The sequence below is a fragment of the Antechinus flavipes genome, chromosome 2 (genome assembly GCF_016432865.1).
Source record: "Antechinus flavipes isolate AdamAnt ecotype Samford, QLD, Australia chromosome 2, AdamAnt_v2, whole genome shotgun sequence".
Classification (NCBI taxonomy): Eukaryota; Metazoa; Chordata; class Mammalia; order Dasyuromorphia; family Dasyuridae; genus Antechinus; species Antechinus flavipes.
In genome coordinates this window covers 145,269,800-145,295,611 of record NC_067399.1, presented here as the reverse complement: position 1 = coordinate 145,295,611, position 25,812 = coordinate 145,269,800, and the positions used below count along the sequence as shown (strand labels likewise).

At 35.0% G+C, this 25,812-nt stretch overlaps 1 protein-coding gene across 1 annotated transcript in view; it reads right to left on the bottom strand.

Annotated features, from left to right (window-relative positions):
* The window catches only part of KIF13B (kinesin family member 13B), a 249,415-nt gene that overhangs the window by 176,062 nt on the left and 47,541 nt on the right, over window positions 1–25,812 (bottom strand). The window lies entirely within an intron of this gene.

Genomic DNA, 25,812 nt, shown 5'->3' with positions numbered 1-25,812 from the left:
AAAAGATCTGCTGTCATTTGACCCAGGGTGGTATGGATCTTTTCTCCCATCAAATAAATGAGGTTAAGGAAAGGAAAAACTAAATGTAAATATTTTCTCTATTTCTTATAAACCACCTCTCCAATAAAATAATAAAGGCTGGAGATTAGATCCAATTAAATCTGCCACTGACATTCTGGCTGTTTGTTTAGCAAATGGAGGTGAAAATATTAAAGATTAATGCAAAGCTATCAAGGTAACAGTAAAGCAGTATTCATCCAAGAGAATAATTTCAATTTTACTTTTTTCCCACCCACATTTCTCAATTTGGGGATGGATAGGAGCAAAGGAAAATATGTTATTCTGGGTCACTCAAAGAAAACAGAGATGGAATAATAGGAGACTCAAGAGGTAAAGAGAGAAATAACCAAGCTGGTTATATTGGTTTCTTCATTTTATTTGTTTTGGTAGCATAAGGTAGTCTGGGATTGGCCAGTGAAGAGTCCAGTCCTTATTGGCATATAGGATATGCTCTACCAGATGCAAACCCCATACACACTTTGGAATGAACTCAGGCTTTGTTTCCAGACTCCTTACCTTGTGAAGAGGAACCTTTTTGGTTGGCTGCTGACCTAGAACCAAAATGCAGTCAAAAATCTCTTGACTTTGTGAACATAAAAAAGTCACAGAGAGTAGTCCACCAGAGATATGGAGTCCATGTTGGATTTTAGAGAAAATTTAGCCCTTTGGGGAGACAAATCCAAAATGAGCTACTTGACCCAGCAAAACAGTAGAGCAAAGGCAGCCAAAAGGGAGTGGCAGTGATCCATTTATTTGTTACATAGCATTCAGAAGTTGTCTAAGGGGGCAAAATCCTTTACAGCAACTGATTTAAGTTTGGATCCACCCTCCCAAAGGACCAAGATGGTAGAGAAGAAAGTGTGCCCCTAGGATTTGGGGGGAAGTGCTTTGTGACTTTTTGATATATTTCTCAATAAATAGTCCTTTGTAAAAGCTAATTGACATTGATTAAGTGATAACCAAATTTATTGTGCCAAGTCTGTTGGCACAATAAATCACTAGACAGTAGAAGATATAAGGGAGATATTAATGAATGATACTGAGAAGAACACACCAGAATACGATTTCAACCTGAGGAACATCAAAGGAAAAGTTCCCCCCAGGCTATCCCTACAACAGTGAAGGGGAAATGCAGGTTCCTTGCTCTGGAGGATCTGACTCATCAGTACAAAAGATAATTGGGACAGGGCCCTTCAAAAAATATAAAGGGCTACAAATGTAAGTGTTAGACAAGAGATGGAAAAATTCTATTTTTCCTAGCTCTTCAGGAAAGGCAGTCAAAAAGGAGGGCACAGAAGACGGAAAATATGTTCATTTATTTATTTTTTGGGGAAAAGCTCCCACATGGGTGCCAAACTATTTTCTAATGACAATTTTTAAGACAGGACCTGCTCTTAGATATTATAATTTTGACTCTTTCCTCTCATCACTTCCACATACAACTAATTGCCAGTTTTATCTCGCTGCTACCTTTATTCAGCCACTTATCAAATAAGCAAGCTAGAACAAAGTAAAAATCCTAAGTAATAGACAGGAAGTGGCATGTGTCACTTGGGTTCAACCACTGCCCCCAACTTGACTACCACCTTGTCTTGGACTGTGGTAGACAGCATCAGAACTATGACCCCCCCCAAACCCTGGGAATAGCAGCACTTCTAATTAATAAAAGGATGTAATCCTGTGGGAAAGGGGCCTATCTTTCTCATTCCTACTTCTATCTACTGCTATAATACCTTAGAACCCCTGAACCTTTTGATTAGCTATGTGGCTGAACATTCTCATTTCCAGCTTCCCTAGACTATTAAAACATAAGCCTCAAGAGCATGAATTGTCTTATTCCCCCCCTCTCCCCCCCCCCCCGCCTTGCAGAGCATAGTACAGCATTTTGTATATAGTAAGCACTTGATAAATGTTGTGGGCTTTTTTCCCCATTCATTCACTCCAAGCCGAACAATTCTAATTGATTCCTCATTGGTACCCTGGCCTCTGGTCTCTACTTTTCCAATCATTCTTCACACAGCCTCTGAATAATGAGGAAATTCTATGGCTAAGGCAAGTATATAGACCAAGCTGAAAGAAGCAACCTTGCCTCTCCCCAACATATACACTCCTCACTTCCACTTCAGAAACTTGTACTAGTTCATCTCCACTTAGAATCAGAATCCTTAAATTTAAAATTAAAAATCCCTAAGTTTCCTGAAAGGTCAGCTTAATTTTACCTCTTCTCTGAAACTTTTAGGTCATCTTTTGTCCAATGTCTCCTCCCCCCTCCCCCCCAAACACTGGTATTTCTCCTTCTTCAAATTATCTTCTATTATATGTGTATCTATCTTATAGATACACATACACTATAAAATGTAATCACCTTGAATGATGAATAATTTCATTTTTAGCTTTGTATTCCCACATCTTACAAATAGAAGACACTTAATAAATGATTGTTTGTAATGTTCTGGTTAGTTTTCTGGAGGTCTTTGGACCAGCCTTGGTCTCAGCAGAGTAATCACCTCGAGAATAGCCAGAGATAAAGTCCAAATTCTTTATTATCTCCTTCAAAGTCTGTTCTCCTTGCCTGGGGACCAGGCTAGCTTTCTGGAGGGCCATCAGAGGGGCCTTGGTTTCAGTGGAGAAGTGAAGGAGGACAGGCTAGCCACCATGGTATTGGGAGATGGAATGAATGTCTCTCCTTGGCTCCAAGACCTTGAGCTCCAGTCCTCTGTTTTCTCTGAGTCTGTCTCCGAGTCCTTGTTGGCTCTTATAAATTCTATTATACTTACATCATCACAGGTGTGAATCTTGTAGAACTATATTAAGTACTAAGTTCATATACTGAACTAGAGAACTATTAATCACCATGCTAAACTAGATAACCATTATCTTACTAAGTTAACACCTTCTTGTAAGAATTTCTCCAGAATTCTGGCCCACTACAATTGTTGAGCTGAATGTTTTAGATTTTCCTTACAAGCAAAGATGTGAAATGGAAGGAATTACTAACAGTTATATAATCCCCCTTTCCACTGCTCTTTATAATTTATGTTCTCATCAGTTTCATATGATGATATCCGTGGACCTACCTAATGATGAGAATGGGACAAAGTGACCTATTACAATTTCTTCCAGACTCATGATTCAGTGATTCACACTGTTAGCAAATGTTTTGGCTAATAGTAACATTTCCCCAAACACTTCAAAGTCACTAATTTCTTCCATTCTGATTTCCACTGAAGGAAAAAAAATCATGTGTTCTCAGCCTCCAGAAAGAAATTTACACTATTCACAGCATTTATGTAATTGAAAAGTCTGCCCTCATTCACTTTCCTAGGAGAAAAAGTTTTGCTATTTAGAATACTTTGAGGAAATAAAACCGTTCTCCAGAGTAAAGATTATTCATTCTGCACAAAGGGATGTTACATAGTAAGCTCAGAAACCATAATCAAATGTCAAACTTTAGATGAACATACTGCCCTAAATTCATAGCATAGTAATGAGAACTAAAACAGACCAGTAAATTAATTACAGAGTTAACTTTCCAGCTTGGGATTCTTATGACTACACAAGTGAAGGTCAAGTAACTTCTATAGCCACAAGAAACCGAAAGATGTAATTACAGCTCTTTCAAACTCTGCCCTCAACCCAATAGTACAGTTATACTCTATATAGTAATACTTCACTTATTTGGGGTTTACTTCCTTGGACAGATTCAAGAAGTAGAGTGTATGTGGAAAAGAGCACTCACTGGATTTTAAATCTAAGCAATTGGTTGGTTTGCATCTTCTGTCTGCTACTTACCACCCACATGGCTTTGAACAGATTGTTTACCCTCTTTGGCCCTCAGTTTCCTCATCTGTAAAATGAAGGTAATGCTGAAGATCTCTTCCAACTCTACATCCTTAGCTCCTACACAAAGATTTCTAAACAGGCCAAAAATGGTGAAAACCAATGCACTTTCATCTACTTACCCAGAGAGAAATTATCCAAAATTCATGGCCCTCAACAATCTAGTTCCAACCTGTTTGTGTCTGGTGTTGTCACCACTATTTCCTTCCCCTATTTTAAATTCCTGACAACCTATATTACTTGCCATCTATTCTTCATTTCCAGTCTCCTTGTTCATGACTTTGTTCTTGTTGTCCTCCATGCCTGGCCTAGACTTCTCCATCACCCATTTCCATCTGGTGAAGTTGTCCCTTCCTTCACATCCTAATACATGTTGTTTCCATCACATCACCAAGACTGGTCCAGGTCAGAGTGATCTTGACTGTGCTTTCACAGCAGTTTACCTTTGCTCTTATATTTTATTTAAATACATATAAAATTATAGCAAGGATCCTAAAGATCATCTAGTATTGTGATTGTGAACTTTACAAAGGGAGAAACTAAGATTCAGAGAAATGAAAGGATCTGCCCAAAACACCTAGTATCAGAGCAAGCCTTGAATATAGCTCCTCTGATTCTAAATTATACAGTAATAGATTTTAAAACTCAAGTACAAAGACCAAATGTTACATTTTTAACTTGTATCTCCCTAATACCCAGCCAGTGCATTGCACACAGCAGATATTTAATTAATATTTTCTGAATTAAAATGTCTCCTTTTACATGTAATTCTAAAAGACATGGAAATCTGTTTGACCTATCCAACAGAAATGAAAAGCAAAAAATATAGAGGAAGATAGTACTCACTAAAATCATTAAATAGTAACTATGGCTGTCCAGCATGAAAGGGGGTAACAGAAAATTTTTAAAGACTTAAAAATCCCAAGAGTAGCTGCGTCAAAACAAAGGAAAAAAAGCTTAGGAACTCAAGTTCAAGAGGATCTTATCAAAAGAAAATTAAGTCAGAAAAGAGGAGAGAAAAGAGGAGTGGGAGTAGAGAAATTAGTATGTCATATACTTTAATGAGGGAGAAAATAACAATATATATATTTAAATGAGTATTTAATACATATAATTCCCATTAAATTTGGTTAATAAAAAATGTTTAGTCAAATTATTTATAAAGCTATTTTTAATCAAAATTTTCCATTTAATCTCTAATGATTAAGAACAGTGTTAAGCACAATAAAATTAAATTTATTTTGCAACTATTATACTTAAATCAATTAATATAAATGTATAACATGACCTAGCACATTTGAGCTACTCATGCCACTATCAGGATTTATTGTTTATCCAATCTTTTTTCATTTTTTTCTTATATTATTATCACTGGTGTGTTCTAGTTTTATTCTTTTTACTTTGTATTATTTCAGAAATGTCTTTTCAGGGTTCAGAACTTTCACTTGTCTGTTTTAATTGCATTACAGGTATTCCATTAATGAATGTAACATTATTATTAATTTTTTATCATTGTCTTATAACTAGATTTTTCCACTGATTCCAATCTTGTTGTTTTGCAATTATTAAATAATTGGAAATTATATGCTTTCATAGCATATATGCTATGAAAATCTTTGAATAGACAATTCTTTGTTTTTGAAAATACAAGATATATTCATGACAAGAGAAAGTTATTGTGTCAAAAGTATGATAATTTTTAAAAACCTGTAAAACCCTCTAAAGGTTTTAAAACCTCTAAAACCCAACAAAACTACCAGACTCCATCAACAAGATGTATTATATTAAGTTAAACACTGTGCTGGGTGCTAAGTGCTGGAGAAACAAACCAGAAGTCAAACAGTTCTTGTACTTAAGGAGCTAACAAAAGGACAAAAAACATATAATGGCTTGCTAGGATACAAAAAGATGCAAGGTATTTTTTTGGTGAAGACCCAAGAAGTTAACAGGATCTAGCAGGGCATCATGGAGAAGGCTGTGTTTAATCTTGAGCCCTGGAGGACATTTGAGTTCTATAAATTGGCAATTCTATAAGTAATGACAAGCACCTGTTTCTCCAAGAACACCACTAATGAATTTCCAAGCTTTTGCTTATTTTGACTATTTTAAGAATTAAATGGATGGGGGAGAATACCTAAAAGGGTTGTTTTAATACCCTTCTTTTTATTACAGAGACTGAGAACTGTTTCCATTAATTATTAACAAACTGTATTCCCTCATATGAAATTGATCTCTTTAACATCCTTTAGCCATTTAGCTATTATCTATCTATATATTTGAAGTGTCCAGCTCTTTTCCAATTCATTTCCATCTCAAAATGATGAACAGATTCTGTAAAACTGCCAAAAATGAATCAATGAATGAAAGAAAAGCCATTATTACTTACACAAGTCACATGCCAAATATTAAGCACTGAGGATACAAATAGAAAAGGGAAACAATCCTTGCCCTCCAGAAGCCTTTATTTTAATAGGGGAGAGAACACAGATGAAGAAGTGGCCAAGGAAGGGAGTTTTGGTCCCACAAAGATAGTGAGTGGAATAAAAATGAGGCATATTTTTTCACAGAGGCAGTGTTAAGGGAGATTTTATTATAGTTAAAAGTTAAAAGTTAAAAAAAATAAAAAAAGGTAATAGGGAGGAAAAAGAGAAAAGGTATTCTACCAGAACATGGCTGATATGAAAATGAGCACATATGATCCCAAGAATAGCAGTGCTTGATGGCTTAGCTCTTTACACCCAAGGTCTCTGGTGGTCTGGTTTGGAGGGTGGTGGAGCCACAGTGACTAGAAATGACCAATGACATTACTCACATTTTAAAAAACACACATTTAATTGATGCTTTTTGCCTTAACAATACTCTCCTACCCCAAACTGAGCCCTTCTTTGAGAAGAAGGAAAATATTTAAGCTCACCTTGCTACTTGGCAACTGGTAAAAATAACAAAAAATAGGAATCATCAATACTGATAGTGTTATACAAAGACAGCTAGGTATATTGTTGGTGGAGCTATGAATCAGTCCAAACATCCTAGAAAACGGTTTGTAATTATGAGAAAGAAGTAACTAAAATGCCTATATCCTTTGACACATTCTCCTGCTAGTCATATATCTGAAAGGCACTCAAGACAAAAAAGATCCATAAAGCAGTATGTTTTGTTAATTGTAAAAAAAACTAGAAATACAGGCTGGGAAGTCAAATCTAAAATTCTATCTTCCACAGTAATTCTTTCCTGATCCCCCTTAACTGAAGTGACTTCCCTTTGTTGATTATTTCTCATTTATCCTGCACACAGTTTGTTTGTACATAGTTATTTGCATGCTGTATCTCTTTAAACTATGAGCTCCCTGAGAGCAAGAATTCTTGTTTCTCTTTCTTTGTAAGCTCAGCATGTTTAGCACAGTGTTTAACTAATAACTAGGTCAAATAGGTCCTAAATAAATGTTTACTGACTAGTCAATTAAAAGATGTTAAAGCAGAAAGAAGCTTACAAAGTATCCAGGAATTTCAAAGAATGTTTGAGAATGTATCTCAGCATAGGAGTAGGGAATGTTGGGCTTTAAGCCCTCTGAAATCATTTTATCTGGCCCTGTCAAGGTAGGTGATGATGAACTGAAAGCTAAGTACAACAACCTCCCCCTATTGAGTTTTTAAGTTGATAATTTTGTATGGCCCTCAAAAATGACCCTTTTCAGAAAAAAGGTTCCTCCTGCCTTAGAGAGTTATGATACGAACCAGACCAAAGGATATCATCAGAAAAATTTATGATTACAAAAAATATGCTGGTCATATGGTTAAGATAAATGGATAATTATGGACGGCCTATGGATGTTTGCCAAGTACTCAGACAACAGCTAAAGAGCATTGATGTATATTGGAGATGGGGAATAGGGTGAGGGATGGACCTTTATCACAGCAGGTAGCTTCTGGGGGATCATAAAGTTTCATGTAGAAGGCAAGACTTTAGCTGGAATTTAGAGGATGCCAGGGAAACCAGCAGACAGAAATAAGGAGGAAGAAAACTCCAGATATGGGGAGAGCCAGTGAAAATTTTGAGATGGGAGTGTCTTGTGCAAGAAATAGCAAGGAGGCCAATGTCACTTGGATCCCAGAGCATGTTAGGAGTAAGATGGAAGAAGATTGGAAAGGGAGGAAAAAGTCCTCTAGAATATAATCATGATATCAGTTATCAGTGGACTAGCTGATGCTGGTCAATGTCTTTGGTAAGGGAGTAGAATAATATTCACAAATCAAATCAAAACGACAAAATTACCTTCAGTTGAAATCCTGAAACAATTGTCAAGAGTTATGCAGAATTTTTTGCCAAAGGAAATTTCTCAGTATGAGTAAATATTATTATGTTCTTATGTGGGCCATCTCTTAAGTCAGTGCAAAACAGTATCGCTTTTTTTTTATTTCTGTAAATACTTAAAGCTTGTACATTTTAATGGTACTGTAATTTTTAACAATCAAAGCTGTCAGTTTCAAAAAGATGGCCTATTTTCACCCACGTTACAATGAATGTTTACATCACAAAGAGCTTATTCTGATACACCCATAACACATAATTGTATTGCTATTGCTTTTCCCTACTCAGCAGGCAGTACCAGTAACTGAGCTATGATGTGCATAATTGCTAATATTTTAGTTGTCTACTTGCCCCCATACGAACTATCCATAAAATTAACTAGCCAAACTGAAAACTAGGCTTATATTGGAGGTAAAATTTATTGATCTATTATCTTCTAACCAGCTATTTTCACAAAAAGTCCTTACTAAAATTTTCTATTATTCACTACACATCTAGGATTCTGTGGTTCAACTATAAGTACTGCAATTCAAGAGGAACACTAACAATAAAACACCTGGACACACAAAACAAGTGCCCAAGACAAAGGTCTGAAAACCACACAAGTGACTGAACTGGAAATGTTTTTGTTGGAGAAGAGAAGACTTTGGGAAGACGTGATAGGTGTCTTCAAATATCTGAAAAATTGTCACACGGAATAAAAAATATTATAGATGAAAAAAATAGCTATCAGCCATCACGAGCTCCCTCTTCTCACCTCTTATTATTCCCAATTCTCTCACTTTTTATTGTTGTTTTTAAGAAGTGGATTTTCTCTCCAAAGTCAATTCTGCTATCTATGCCCTCGGTTCAATCCTCTCCCATCTACCAGCACACATTCCCCAACCCCTTCCTATGTACTAGATACTTCCCTAATAAACAAAAACACGCACTGGTTTTCTCTGCCTCAGAAAAACAACTGATGATGCTATCCCCCCTTACTACTTATTGCCTTCACTTCTCAAACCATGGCAATCTGGTTTCTAAACTTAACACTCAAATGAAACTGATGTCTCCAAAGTTTCAAAAAGTTTTCTCCCACGTTACAATGAATGTTTACATCACAAAGAGCTTATTCTGATACACCCATATCATCATCATCAATCAATAGCTAAATTCACTAACCTTTTTTAGTTCTTATTTTTTTAGGAATAGCATTAAAAAATTTGAACATAAACTCTGCCATGATCATAAAACCAACAGTAATCATGTATAAAATAATGCAGAAAAAGGTATCATTTCCACAAAACATTCCAAACATAAACAGTAGTTATTTAACTTTCTACCAATAGAAAATTATCATTCCTGATAATTTACTTTTAAAAAACAATTTAACATTTTTAGTTTTTGTAATATTTGCTGGGGTCAATTCTGTTAATTTATCATTCAAAATAAGTGTTTTAAATTAAAACAACTATCTCTATTTAAAAAAAAAAAAAAAGGTAATCCCCAAATTACAAATGGATTATGTTGTAAAAGCTCTTTTATAAATCTGTTGAGAACACAGTTTCCTACATAAAAGTGTTATAAGTAATATGTTATAAGTAATAATGAGGTTTCTATGATAGGCCTTGAAAGTCCATTTAATTTAAGTCCAAAATATCAACTCCTTGAGGCCATGGCTATTTTTGCCATTTTTATATCTCTATCCACTGATGCATATCATGATATGTTTACACATAGTAAGCTTAGTAAACTTATTAAATCTAACAAAATTAGTTGGTTAAAGGAGTAAATGAGTAGATCACAATAAACTATTACACTGGTTTTACTAAGTAGCTCATAGCTCTTAAAATGTTCCTTTATACAAAAACTATATGCATTATATGTAATACATACACATACATTAAAGTAAGAGGAGTAAGGAAAAACGGGGTCAAAGGTATTCAAAAGCATCTTCATTTATTATTGGTTGGCTGCTCATTAGGTCTGCCTTGTAAGTTAAAAGCTTGTCCCATTTTTATATTTGACTGTTTAGACATCTATAAGTTTATAGGTTTTTTAAAATAATATAATTCTCTGATTAACCTATGGCATTTTTAAAATTTTTCTGAAAATGTAGAGAAAGGGGATAGGAGAAAAGAAGGAATGTCTGGGGTAGGGGGAAAAACTTGTATAACATCCTCATGTTTCCTAAAATTATTTCACCTTAAAAAAAAAAAAAAAACTAATTCATATGAGTTTGACTAAATTCTCAAATTCCCTGAGAGGAATTTCTTTCTCTCAAGGTATATTAATAAGATACCAGATAAAACACAAAGAGACCAGCAAAGGCAATGACTCCCCAACTGCTCAGAGATGATCACAAGAGAAAGAGGATGAGATTAATCAGCAGTATGTAATTAGGGTGACTAATTTCTCCATCAATTTTGGAACAAGGACTTGTACACTGCCAAACAAAGATTACAGTAAATTTACAAAGTTTTCTACCACTTCATTATTCTTTATTTTCTTCTTTCCTTACCAATCTTGGCCCACTTTGGTTTTCTTTTTTCAAAACAGAATTCAGATCCTTTTTCTAGATGGCTACACTTTGGTTTCAAGGTTCAAAAGACCCGAAGCCACAAATCCCCAGAACTAAGTGGCAAAGGCTCATAAGTATCCTCCCATCTCTGAGAGAAAGATGAGAGAGGAAAGACGGAGGGAGCAGGGGAAAGGGAGAGGTGGGGGTGGGGGGCAAGAAAAACATTTTTATTACTATCTTGTTCAGTTTAATATGTACTTTAAAAAAACCCAATGTAACATAAGTTCACAGCTTCATAAAAAGATATTGAAATAAGTGTTTAAATATATGACAAAAATGAAATTTTAAATTAAAATATAAAAGCAAGCAGATTCCATGTATGCTCATATATCATTTGTCACATCACGTCCTTATAAGCAATATACTTTATTTCCTAATACCGTGTTTATCTATTTTCCCAAGTACATAAAAATCATTGTTTAAACTATAATTTTAGAGCTCAAGATTATTATGTGCTAGCACTGAAAGAGAGTGGGTTAAAACACCAACTCTGTCACCAGTTAGCTATAGGACACTGAACAAGTCACAGTCACCCTGGGTCCTTTCAATTCAAAGTTCCCATATCTCATTAATAATAATAGTAACTCATTTTTTGGAGTTGGGGGGGGGAAGGCTTGACACTGAATACAACAGATAACTATTATAATCAATGCATTGATCAGTTTGCTAATTTGTTTTTCTCTTCCTTCTCCCCCCGCCCCCAATCTTTGCTTTGCTTTAAAGAATGGCTGCCAGGAGAGGAAAAGAAATTTAGAGAGAATTATGTGATATAAAAATAAAAGATATCAATAAAATGTCTTTTTACCAATCTACTCTTAATTTTTATTTTTTTCTCCCTCTTAATAGTGTTTTAATTTATCCAATTACATGTAAAGATAGTTTTCAACATTTGCTTTTGAGTTTCAATTTTTTTTCTTCTTTCCTTCTTTCCCAGATTAAGGTCAAAGGCGAGCCTGGAGTTCGGATCTTCCAAGTCCAATTCCATTACATGAAGTTGCCTCTCTCCGTTGTTCCTGTGCTCACTGACACTTTAAATAACAGACAATGTTATTCATTATTCAGATCCCTTCTAGATCTAAAATTCTGATTCTAAGGCATTCAAAGTAATCAAATCCAATGCCTCATTACACTGAAAATATCCATGGAAAATCCTTAGGCAAAGCAGGAAATTAGCCCATAAATAGAGACAAGGTAGGACTGGGAATAGAAGAAGGCTGCTGAACAACTGCCAAGACTAACTCCTCAGTCCTCAGATTTTCCCCCCAGTACTGAGAAATGGACATGTATAAAATCCAGGTATCCCACTGGCCCAGAAAAGACCAGACTGCAGGAGAAAGGAGACATTCTTCAACTGGCACAAACACGGCCATGTTTAAGTTAGCATCACATATTCACAGGCTGAACAAGACATAATGGCACACACTATTTTAATTCTGTTTTTGGAGGGGACATAGGAATATTCAAGATCTTTATGGGGCTGACCTCTACAAAGAACTCTTTCAGGACAGGGTTACAATGTGGTCTAGTTCATATTGTTTATCTTGAAACAGAAACGTTTTAGCTATATCTTGCCCTTATTCCTGATAAGCAACCAGCCCAATGGTTCCTTTTTACTGAGAAACTTGGGGATAATTAAGCACAATTTTTTAAAAAAAGCATTTATACTTTCTATGTGAAGGTGCAGTGCTAGCTAAACTAAAAAAGGCAAGCTTACATTCTACTGACATAACTTAATAATTATGGGTGATTTCAAGTTCAACAAAAATTCCTCAGAAATAATTAACAATATCATACTCATTTAACAGATGAGAAAACTAAAAGTCAGAGAAGTTAAATGACTTGCTCAGTATCATACAACCGAGTATCTGGAGCAACATCAAACTTTGTCCTGACTTTTAGCCCTTATGCAAAATTCATGTTCATAACAATAAACATGAATCATCAATAAAAACTTAAATTATACAATATGTAATAGTTTTAGAAAGACTTTTGTTAAAACCAGCTTTTCTTTTGAGTGCTTAAAGATAAGCCTCAGCTACATGGAAAATTCATGTGCTCAAAATTCCTCAACCACAATAGATTAAATGATACTGTGTACATATTCCTCATAACTTTTCTCCAAGGTCAGAGTAGGGGACAAAGGGGTCCTGAACAATACTGAGTATTGCAACACCAAAAGTCTAAAACTACAGAGTGCTGTCTTAGGATGCTAACCTTGGATGAAAGTATCCATTTGTGGTTACTGAGGGATGATTCTGAATGGGGCTTGGGCGTCTCTGGGTTTGGCTAGCTTTAGGAATTGGATGAACTTAAATCTTTTATTGCTCTGGACCCCAAAATAATCATGAGGAAAAGACCATAATAAGAGGTAGATAGGAGAGTCAAGTGACCAGACTACCTAATGAAGGTAGGCAGTGGAGGTGGGGAAGTGTGTATGCTATTTTTACTCAACATGTTCTTGAAGAATAAGTTTTATCCCAAGAAGCATCAAGTTAAGGGGCAGGCTTAGAGATAAACTGGGAAGAATTCTGGATTATTCAGTAAATTACAACTTCTAAAATAAACTAGTAATAATTTAGTGAGCTTTGCTTTGGGGAAATGTGGTTTTAGAGCTAAGGGGAAACTCTGAATTAAGACTCTGAACTCTCTCTTCTCCACTACCAGCGGCAATATTATGGAAGATTAAAATGAACCAATTCCTCTCCCCCATTTTTTTCTGCTTGCCCAACATCCTGAACTGGGCTCTTCAGGACAGGAACCTGGATTATTATGGATGGGAAGGAGAACGAGTGCAGAGGAACAACAGTGTATCCCATTTCTCAATGGTTGAAAGGACCATACATACTATTCCCCTTTCTCTCACCATGGTATCTCCATTTTACTAGGCTTGGAGAAAATGTTATTTTCCCAAGTTTACTTCTTTTAAATGTTAATGTATTTTCTTTTCAATTTAACAAAACGAGGTGTTTAGAAGTTGGTATTGTCTATTCATTAAAATGGGATACTAGTTGTACTTTGTGGAAACATTAATAAAAGGATGAATAGACATACTTATTCTTTTCCCTCTCTACTTCTCAAGTTCTTAATTTTATGGTGTCTCTTTCAAGCTCAAATAGTCTTTAGGAAGATTAAGGTTTCCATCTATTTCTGAGCAACAGAAAAGAAAAAATTTATAATCAAGAATTACAACTTGCTTCTAATTTTCCTTTCAGCAATTTAAAAGTAAAATGTTCCCAGAGAAAGGGACTCACTGTGAAAATCTAAAAAAACAGGCTTCCATTTAATGTTTGTCACAGGATTAGGAAAAAATATTTTTCTTGTAAATATATCATGGTATTTAAATGACAGGCCCTACTTATACTCAACCTTAGCCTCAATCAAGTCTCCAAAGAATTTTTTTTTTTTAAAAGGCTCTTGCTTATTATGATAGCTAAAATAAAACTAACTTAACTAAAAAGCAAATAAACAAAATGCAAACATAAAACAGCTAGACAATAAATCTGGACATGAAGTCAGGAACACCAGCTTCAGACACTTACAAGCTGTGTGACCCTAAGCAGGACACTTAACACTCTATGTTCCTCAGTTTCTTCATCTGTAAAAGGGAATAATAATATTTTCTATTTAGCAAAATTGTTGCAAGGACAAAAAAGATAATATCTGTGAAGCACTTAACAGACCTTATTATGTACTTTATTATTATCCTGTCATACTAACATAAAAGGGAACAACTTATTCAGTGCAATAATTCTTAAGTGGGAGCCAATGAACATTTTTCTGCTTTGGTTTTTTTTTTCATTATTTAGTACTTTTTTTTCCTCAGTTACATTTAAACAATTTTAAACATTTCTTTTTTTTTAAAACTGAGATCCAAATTCTCTTCCTCCTTTCCCAAAGTCCTTCATTGAGAAGGTGCATGTGACATCATATAAAATATTTATGAACATTGTTTTTTTACAAAATATTGTGATAACTATATTTCAATATAGTTTCCTTTGTAATCTTATGCATTTTATTTTATATATTTAAAAATATGATTCTGAGAAGGGAACAATAGGCTTCACCAAAACGTTAAAGAACCCATAATACATAAAAAAGTAAGAATCCGACTTAAATTAATTTTGCTAAAATCCTTGAAACCACTAGTAGGCTTTCTCTGCATATTATATAGCAAGTTCTTAAGTGGCTTTCCTTTAAAAAGCATGTCAAAATTTCACAAAGTGTAAGACAAAAAGATTTAGGAAAAAAACTGGGAAGATATATGAACTAATGAAAAAGGAAGTAAGCAAAACACTGTCAAGAGTAACGGAAATATTATTAACAATGTTCAACTGTGAAAGACAGGGGAAGAGGGAACTCCAAATTTGAAGAGGGGGAGAGGGGGGAACACTAAAAATAAATAAATAAATGAGAGCTCAACATTTAAAAAAAAAAAACTTTACAAGCTGATTACAGGCAATCTTTCAAAGATAATTACATATTTACTTCTCTTCACGTGTGTCACTTTAAAGTGGCCTTCTTGCAGTTTTTCACACATGTTACTCCATCTCCCATCTCAGTCCCTTTGTACAGGCCTGGACTGCACTCCCTCTTTATCCTCCCACTCAAAAAGCATTCTTAGGCTTCATTAAGAGGGTGTAGAAGGTGTCTCTTTAAAGAAAGGGGAGGCTATAATCCCACTTCACTCTGTTCTCATCAGACCACGTCTAGATCACTGTGCTCAGTTCAAGATCACTGACAAGTTAGACAATGCACAAAGGATAGGACTCAGGATGGTGAAAGGACATTTGAGTCACTGTCAATGAGGATTGGTTAAAGGAATTAAACATGTTTATCTTGTAAAAGATTCAGGAGGGACAAGGGAGTTTCAGTTATTTGAAGGATTTTCGCATGGAGGAAGGATTATATTTGTTCTACTTGGTCCAAGAGGACAGAACTAGATGCCATGAGTAGAAGTTGAAAAGAAGATTCAGCAAATATCAGGAAAAACTTTCAAACAATTAGAGCTGTTCAAAAGTGAAATGAGCTGCTTCAAGAAAATTTCTTCTCTTAAGAGATTTTTGACAGAGCCTAGAGAACTACTTCTTGGGTATGTGACAGTAGGAATTCCTTTAAAGCACAGGCTGGACTAAATGGATGTTAAAAGTTTCTTCCAAATCTCAAATTGTATAATTCTGGGGAAGATAATGAGCATGGGGATAGAAAGGAGGGTAGTGATATGATGCCACAAAAAGCAAAGGTTTATAAATCAAACTTTTTTTTTTAATCAAAATTGGTTTTTTCTCCCCAATTAGTTGACTAATTACTACCTTGGGGTTCTTAGAGATTTGTTAATAGTTTTTATTCTATAAATAGTCTTAACTCTATAAATTGAATTGAATATTAAAATGGTACACAGCAAGGGACAATACTATCCAAATAAAATTAATTCAAAATTTTTATTAAAAGAAAAAAAAGATTGACATGGGCAATAAAAATTCTACTAGAGATCATCCAAAAAAGCTAATACCTAGGGCTAAAGTCTACTTTTAAATGAATGTCAACATATTTAATATTTACATATGGTCAATTACCTATGTGCAAATACAGAATGTCCAAAAGTTTTGGGACAAAAGCTAGTCTTCGTGGATTTTAAGCTATTTAAGTATTTTATACTTAATGCTATGTTAATATACTTAACAATATATATCAATAAGCTTAATAAGAATTTTAAACTTATTAAGCTCCACCCCTGTTTGAGACAACTTCACTGGGCAATCTTTGACATTTAGAAATTTGTGTTAGCACCTTATCTATGACTCATTCTTCACATGAGATGCTTTAACAGTACTTAAAACACACCCTGAGAACTGTCATTTTGTTAATGTCATAGGTCTAGTTAATCAATATCAATCAAACATTTTAAAAGTGCCTATATCATATATGAAAGGCAATTTAGCACACAAGACTTACCTAAGAATTAAAAGTAACATTTGATTTTGGCTCCACCACTAAACTGCTAAATTGAGCAACCTTAGACAATTCACTTTATTCTAAGCTTCTGGTTTGGTAGACTGAACCCTAAGAAGTAGAATCAGAAAGACCTGAATTCAAATATGATCTTAGACACCCAGGAACTGTGCCTGGGTCTGTTAACTGGGTCTGCCACTTAACCTCTGCCTATCTTACTTTACTCAAATGAAAAAAAAAGGATGATAATAATAGCACTTACCCACTAGAGTTGTTGTAAGGATCAAAAAGAGATATTTGTAAAGCACTCTACAAACCTTAAAACTCGTATAAATGCTAGTCATTATTACAGCTATTATTAAAATTTAGAAATTTGACTAACTTTTAAAATCCTTTTAGTGCAAACATATGACTGTGCTATATTTGAGAGAGAGGATATGGAAGCTATAGAAATTCAGAAAAGGGAATAATTCATGTATACTTCAGTAGTCAGAGAAGGCTTCCTGGCCTTTAATGAAAGTAAAGGAATGAACAGGACAAACATTCCATTTGAAAGTACAAAGAGGAAAACTCCATTTTTCTATAACTAGAACTATTTTCTTTTCAATAGCAATGATGCTTCAGTTTATTATAATTCTTTAAAATTATATATTCAGCGTCTTTGCCTTCTTAAAGAAAGAACTTGGTCTAATAGAAAAGACTTTCATATAGATGATCTGGGATTTGAGTCTTGGTTCTGGCACTTTTAGTGGGTTATATGACCTTGAGCAAGTAACCACTTTTAGGCTTTGTAAAATGGAGTTTATTTTGTCAGCCCTGAGTACCTCGCATTATTGTTATAAACATCAAATGAGATAATACATCCAAATTCCACTTTACAACTCTAAAATGCTCTGTAAATGTTGGATAAGCCTTCTCCAACTCCTTTTATTGAAATGCCTTCCCATTTTCTAATAACTTTCTATTTATCTCATATATAGCTTACTTTGTATATATTTATTTTCTTGTTATCTCCCCAGTTGGAGTCTAAACTCCTTGAAGGCAGGACTATCTATCCCCTCTTTTACTATCTTTAAAGCTTAGCACAGTGCCTGGCACTTAGTAGGATAAATGTTTACTGAATGATGTTGACTGGTAGTATTACAATTTTTTTCCCCAATTTCCTCCCTTTTCTTTAAATATCCTGCCGAGTATGGAGAGATTTACATGAACTGATGCTAAGTATAATGAGTAGAACCAGGAAATCATTTTACATGGCAATAATAAGATTATACGATGATTAATTCTGATGGATGTGGCTCTTCTCAACAGTGAGATGATTCAGGCCAGTTCCAATGATCTTGTAATAAAGAGAGTTATCTACACCCAGAGAGAGGACTATGTGAACTGAGTGTGGATCACAACATAGTATTTTCACTCCTTTTGTTGTTGTTTGTTTGAATTTTATTTTCTTTCTCCTTTTTTTCCTTTCTGATCTGATTTTTCTTGTGCAGCAAGATAATTGTATAAATATGTATGCCTATATTGGATTTACACATTTTTTAAATGTTTAAAATGTATTGGGGACAAAAAAAAATGTATCAGGGACAGCTAGATGGCACAGTGGATAGAGCACCAGCCCTGAAGTCAGGAGGACCCGAGTTCAAATTTGATCTCAGACACTTAATACTTCCTAGCTGTGTGACCCTGGGCAAACCCCAATTGCCTCAGCAAAAAAAAAAAAAAAAAAAAAAAATCACATATTGGATTACTTGTCATCTAAGGGAGGAGTTGGGAGAAGAAGGGAAGGGAATTGGAATACAAGGTTTTGCAAGGGTCAATGGTGAAAAATTATCCTTCCATGTTTTGAAAATAAAAAGCTTCAATTATAAAAAAAAAAAAAAAAAAAAAAAAGGAAGGAAAAAAAATCCTGCTGAGAAGATAAGCAATTGCCTCTTAAATTTAAGAAAAAAAAGTGTCATTTGCCTTCAAACAGACTCATAAAACTGTCAATTTTTGTGCAAACAGCTGTTAGAAAAAAGTCTGTACTGTTGTACAAGGATTCTGCCTTAGGAATTTTCTCCTTCTTATTTGGGGTGGGGAACTATATAATAAACTCTTTGAGGAAAACTTTCTTTTGCCAAGCATAAACTTTAAAAAAAATTATAATATACATCATTTGTTTTTACATCATTTTTATTTTTGAATGCATTTCTCCCTTACTTGGAGAGCCATCCCTTGAAACAAAGATTAAAAGGAAGGGGGGAAGTAATTTGGTAAAATGAATCAACACATAAATTCTGGCTGACAGTATGTGAATTATCCAACCTTTATAGTCTACTACTTCTAGGGAGGGAAAGAAGCCAAATCCTTGTAGCTAATGAGAACATAGATTTAGAGAAAGTAGTAAGAGACAAAAAATTGTCAACCCTCTTATTTTACAGATGAGGAAACTATTACATGCCTATAACAATTTCAAAGAACCAGTAAATGAGAGATCTTCAAAGCAGCTGTCTTTAAACACTTTAGTAAACAAAGGTTTGGTTTAAGTTTTAAAAACCAGAGTCTATCCAAAGAACTGAAGCTTCTCCTTTCTCACATCTCAGTGGCAATAACAGTTTCTGTTACTGTATAGTACTAAATTTCACTGCAGTATCTGATGACTATTGATGTTTTCATTAGGAAGCAACTGCCTTTCTTTTAAAATCTAATTTTTAAATATGTACAGCATTTTAAAAATTATTTCATAAAAATATCTTGGGGCTTGACCAGAAGGTGAGGTCAGTAGGTGATAAAATATTGAATTCTTCTTTCTTTCTGTTTTTTAAAGAGACATCCTACCACCACCATCACCACTCCCATTCGCCCATCTCCAATGATCTGCCTATGAGTTCAAATTCAGCCCAGCATTTATTGATGTTTGTTACTTTAGACATTTGGAGTGTATTTCTTTTTCTACAAACCAAGGATAATGGTACAATATATTCCTCAGGATTGTTGCAAAGAAAGTTCAGTGTAAATATCAAAATGCCATATAAAGATAAAAAACAAAGTCAATGAGAAAATACTTACTTTCAAAATGACATACACACAGAAATCCCTCAAATGAATGAAGCAAGATTTACAAGTTTTAATTCTCCATGCCAAAACAAACAAAAAAAGTTTTTTCCTCCAAATTAATGAAATGCTACTGTCTAATCACAGCTTTAGTGTGTCAGTATAAAGATTACAAAAAATTTAACTGCTTGTATTTAAAAAGATTTTCCAAACTTTACAAAAAGTTCAAGATTTTATGTCTATTCTTTACAACCAAATTAATGAAAAAAGTAGTAAGGGTCAGAAGCAATTATTTTAGTAAACTGTGGGGCCCTCACATGCTGAAGTAATCTGTTCATGGTTATTTTTTCTATTGATAGAAATATGTAGGACGAAAAAAGGAAATTTATTTGGAAAGAGATTAAAATTCTTCAGAGTCTACAGTTTTTAGGCCTATAACCCTGAATTTACATCTTGATTTGGAGTTTTTGTTCCAACTGGCAATAATATTCAGTGGCAAAAATTCAGCAAACATCCTTTCTTAAAAAAAAAAAAAAAAAAAAGTCCCACTGATTATATCAGATTACCTTTGGTGCTAAGAAGAAAATTTATAAAGATAAAACTAAGGCAGAAAGAGGGAACAAGGTATAGTGAACAGAACGGACCTCAAAGTCCAGAAGACCGGATCTGAAGTCTCACCTCTGAAATATCCTAGTTTTGTGACTTTGGGAAGTCATGTTTCCTCTCACTTAAGCACAATGCAATTTCATTAGTTAATAAACATTTCTTAAACTCTGGGTAGACAAAAGTGAAGTAATCCCCGCCCAAAAGATAATTCCAGTAACATGAAAGGCTGACTAGAAAGCAAAGGGTTGTTCTCCCCCATCATCACCACCCCTTTCAATTGAGAACCTAAGACAGTCTGTGTCTCCAGGGTATAAAACAGATGGACAACCCAACTGCAGCACTGGGATCCATTAAATATTCAAAGAGCCAAAGAAAAAAGCCAAGAAATTTGAGCCGAGTCTTTATAGAAGATTTATGAAAAGACATGCATAAAAACCCCAATGAATGAGTCAACATCTCCACTAAAGAATCAGTGATCAATAGAAGAGATTGTATAGATAATTTTGATTATATCAAGTTAACAAGTTTTTGTACAAACAAAATTAATGCAGACAAGATTAGAAGGGAAGCAATAAACTGAGAAAACATTTTCACATTGAAAGGTTCTGATAAAGGCCTCATTTCTAAAATATATAGAAAATTAACTCAAATTTATAAGAATTCAGGCCTTTCTCCAATTGATAAATGGTCAAAGGATATGAACAATTCTCAGATGAAGAAATTGAAACTATTTCTAGTCATATGAAAAGGTGTTCCAAGTCATTATTAATCAGAGAAATGGAAATTAAAACAACTCTGAGATACTACTACACACCTCTCAGATTGGCTAAGATGATAGGAAAAGATAATGACAAATGTTGGCGGGGATGTGGGAAAACTAGGACACTGATACATTGTTGGTGGAATTTTGAATACATCCAGCCATTCTGGAGAGCGATTTGGAACTATGCTCAAAAAGTTATCAAACTGTGCATATCCTTTGACCCAGCAGTGTTTCTACTGGGCCTATGTCCCAAAGAGATCTTAAAGGAGGGAAAGGGACCTGTATGTGCAAAAATGTTTGTGGCAGCCCTGTTTGTAGTGGCAAGAAACTGGAAACTGAGTGGATGCCCATCAGTTGGAAAATGGCTGAATAAGTTGTGTGGCCTATGAATGTTATGGAATATTATTGTTCTATAAGAAACAATCAACAGCATGATTTCAGAGAGGTCTGGAGAGGCTTACAAGAACTGATGCTAAATCAAATGAGCAGAACTAGGAGATCATTATACACGGCAACAAGAAGACTGTACAACAATCAATTCTGATGGATGTGGCTCTCTTCAACAATGAGATGATTCAAATAAGTTCCAATTGTTCAGTGATGAAGAATGCCGTATGTACCCAGAGAGAGGGCTATGGAACTGAGTGTGGATCACAACATAGTATTTTCATGCTTTCTGTTGATGTTTGCATGCATTTTGTTTTCCTTTTCAGATTTTTTTTCCTCCCTAGATCCAATTTTTCTTGTGTAGCAAGATAATTGTATAAATATGTATACATATATTGGATCTAACATATATTTTAACATATTTAACATGTATTAGACCACTTGCCATCTAGGGAAAAGGCTGGGGGGAAGGAGGGAAAAATTTGGAACAGAAAGTTTTGCAAGGGTTAGTGTTGAAAAATTACCCAGGCATATGTTTTGTAAATAAAAAGCTTTAATAAAAAAAAAAATAGAAAGATTGTAATTGATGAGAGGAGTCTCCAGGATGGTTAAGGAGTTGCACCTAATCCTTATCTTCTTCAAAGTTGACTTTTTAATTCAACTCAAAACTTGAAGTGTCTACCAAGTTTCCTCAAACTGTTATTCTCTATCTCCCTTTCTTTTCAACAACCAAACTCCTAGAAAAAGCTGTCTATACTCCTTCCCTCCTACTTTCTCTCTCACTTGCTCTTCAAACTCCTGCCATCTGGCTTCTGACAAAAACACTCAACTGAAACAACTTATTCCAAACCACCAAGGATTTCTCAATTGCAAACTGCTCTGTAGCATTTGACTATGCTGGTCACCCTTCGAATGGATATTCCTCTTTGGATTTTTGTGATTTTTGTGTGTATCTCCTACCAATATTTCTCAGGCTCCTTTTTGGCTAGTCCTGTACTGGACCCCCCTAACTGTGGACATCTTCCACGGCCTAGTTCCAGGCTACTTATCATCATTTCTCATACACTGTCTCCTTCCTATGCAGAAGACTCCCAGATCTAGGCTACCAATCCTGGTCTCTCCTCTGAGCCTCAATCTTATATTACAAACCAACTGTCTATCTGACACTTCAAATTCAGCACATCTTGAGCTGTGCCAAGATTCTCTCTCCCCCAAATTAACCTCTTCTAAACTTCCCTATGATGCTATGGTCAAATGCATCACATGCTTCTAGTCAGTCATCCAAGTTCGCAACCTGCGTGTCTTTGTCACCCTCTTAATCTCACTGATACTGGTAGCTAAATAGCTGCCAAATCTTGTCAATTCTACTTCCAGAGTATTTTTCTTCATTTCCATCACTTCTCCTCTGAGCTACAGCAGCATCTTCCTAAGGTACCTTCCCTGCCTCAGGCAGGCAATTCCTCTCTTCCCCCTCCCCCAACTCATCCTCCACTCAGCTGTCAAGGTTCAACAAAATTCAGTGGATTCCTATTGCTTGCAGGGACAAACGCAATGCATTTAAATCCTTATAGCTGTGCACCACCCAACCTTTCCAGTCTTATTATTCATTACATTTATTACTCCTCTTCATGCAGAAGTGCAGTCTAGCCAGACTGGCCTTGCTGTTTCTCACACTTAACAATGCACACCCTCTATACCTCTGCCTCTAAAAAGATGGAGTTTCTTTCAAAGCTCAACCTGAGATCTACCTCCCCCATAAGGCCTTTTCTGATTCCATAAAGGCTATCTTGTATTCACAATAGATAGATAGACAGATATATATATATATATATATATATATATATATTTGTGTGTATACACACACATACTTCTAAAGGTATATGCTATTTCCTCCAAAAGAATGTAAGCTCTACATGGGCAAAGTCTATGAATTCCCATTGCTAAGCACATGGGCATTTAATCAATATCTGCTGATTGATCACTGTGCTGAGCACTAGAAATCAAAGTTTGGTTAAAATGCAGTCCATACCCTCTTGAAGTTTACAACTTGATAAACAGCTTAACTGTTTGAGCTGGGCTTTAAAGAACGGCTAGAAATTCACAAAATAGGAAAGACATTTTAGAGAAAGGAACCAGCATGAGCAAAGTACCAAAATGGGATGGTACAGAGTGTATTGTGATACAGAATGTGACTGAGTTTACTGAGGTTAGAGTAATATACTTTGGTTGTAGCCATTAGCAAAATTTTAAAGGTAAATAGAGAGTAGATGCTACATAGTTATGAGCTACTGAGTAATTCTGATTTGCAGTAAACTCCCTGTTGGACTAGTTTGACATCAGGAAAGTGACCACTTCCTAAAAAAGAAACCATCTGAATGCCCCACCGTCAAAAAAAAAAAAAAAAAAAAAAAAATCTTTCTTACCCACTTCAGCAACTGAGTCTAACAAGATTCCCTTTAAGGATAAAAATACTCAAGAAAATTTAAATATTGGGAGAAACCTTAGACACTATCGAATGAAACTAATTTTATAGCAAAACTAAATTTTAGAGGGGATGTCTTCCTCAGATCATAAAGTTAATTAATGGCAGAGTCAGGATTAAAACAGATTTTTTTATACAAATTTAAGGATCTTTCCACACTACCAAGTATCATCTTAAATACTAGGGAGGCTTAAATTTATTTGTTGATCATTTAAACATTATTCCAAATTGCCTTAAGCAATAAAATAGGCAGTTGAGGTTAAAGCTGTAAAGGTTTGAATAAGGAAAATACAGAAAGAGGAAGGAATGTGCTAGCATAAGACAGATACACAAGATCTGTATGTCTTGAAGATCACCCTACTCTAGAGAGAATTCACCTAGAAATGCCAAGTGCCTTCTATATGTTTAGCCTGACAAAGTAACGCTATATTTACAGGTAATTCATAAGTATAAAGAAATAAAAATCCTAAGTGGCTGAACAATTAAATAAGGAAAGAGAGAAAAAGGCATAAGGAGTACCACAAGTAAGCAGTAGGGCTTTTCTATGAAGGACTCAACAGGAAAACATGGACAAGAATGAAGAAGGGTAAAAGGAATGATCTGTACCAGTGGAAGGATTATCCAGAATGATAAAATCACAAGTCTCACAGCCTCCTTCAAGCTCTCCTCAATTCTTCCAATAGTCTCCTAACCTTCCTGTGTTTCTGTCATTCCCATTTAAACCATCCTCCACACAGTGGCAAAATAATCTTCCAAAAGCACACACCATGTACTCCACTGTCACATGCTCCACTGACCAAGGATTGTCAATGGCTCTAATGCTGTTTCTAGGAGAAAATACAATCTCCTCATTCCATCATTTAAAGCCTTTACAACTTGGCTCCCAACTTCCTTTTTTAAGACTTATTTCATCTTATTATCATTTACCTGCCAGCGCCAGCCTAACAGGCCTATTTCATTCCTTGAACCTAGTCTTCCCCACCTTAATTCTGTCTTCTGCCTCTTAGAATCCTTAGCTTCTTTCCTGCAACACCCAGCTCTTAGATGTTCTCTTTTTGGGGCAAGAATTTCTTATTTCATTTTCCTGAGTCCCTTCTTGATTCTAGCAGTTATTAGTCCTTCCTCTTTCTCAAACTATCTTGTATTGATCATTGCTAAATGGTGCATCCATTTGCAAAATAAGTTTCTTGTGGCCAAAGACTGTTGTTTGTTTTTTTTTAATTTTTAGTGCCTAGCACACAGTAAACATCTGCTACATGCTTAAGCGAATTGAACTGAAAACCGTTCTACTTTCACAGACCTAATACTGAAGAATCCATTTCTTTGGGGGTATAAATTTAAGGAATTTTATTAAGTTTGGTGAAGATTTGTTTGAAATTTGAAAGTGATTGAGTTCTTGAAGACTATACCAGCAAGGCCCAAGCCAGGGCAGGTCTTAGTAGAGTTACAAGGGCTTTGAATGTAGGCTTGGCAATAGATGCCCTGCTGATTAGAGCTGGAAGCAACCTCAGAGGCCATCAAATCAAATTCCTTCCATGGTTACAGAAGCAGCTAAGTGGCAAAAGTAGGATCTCTACCTTCAAAATCACTGTTCTTCCTGCTATACCATGCTGCCTAATTGGCCACCAGCTGATAAAATTTTTTGCCCTCAGTGACTGGTGAATAATATCACTGAGTAAAGAGATTTTGAATTGTATTGGAGGGAATTGTACACCTATGAATTCATAGGCACCTGAAATAATGAAAGAATATCTCATAACAATAGCATTAAAAAAAACAAAAATCAACAACTTTGAAACACTCTGGAACTCTGATCTG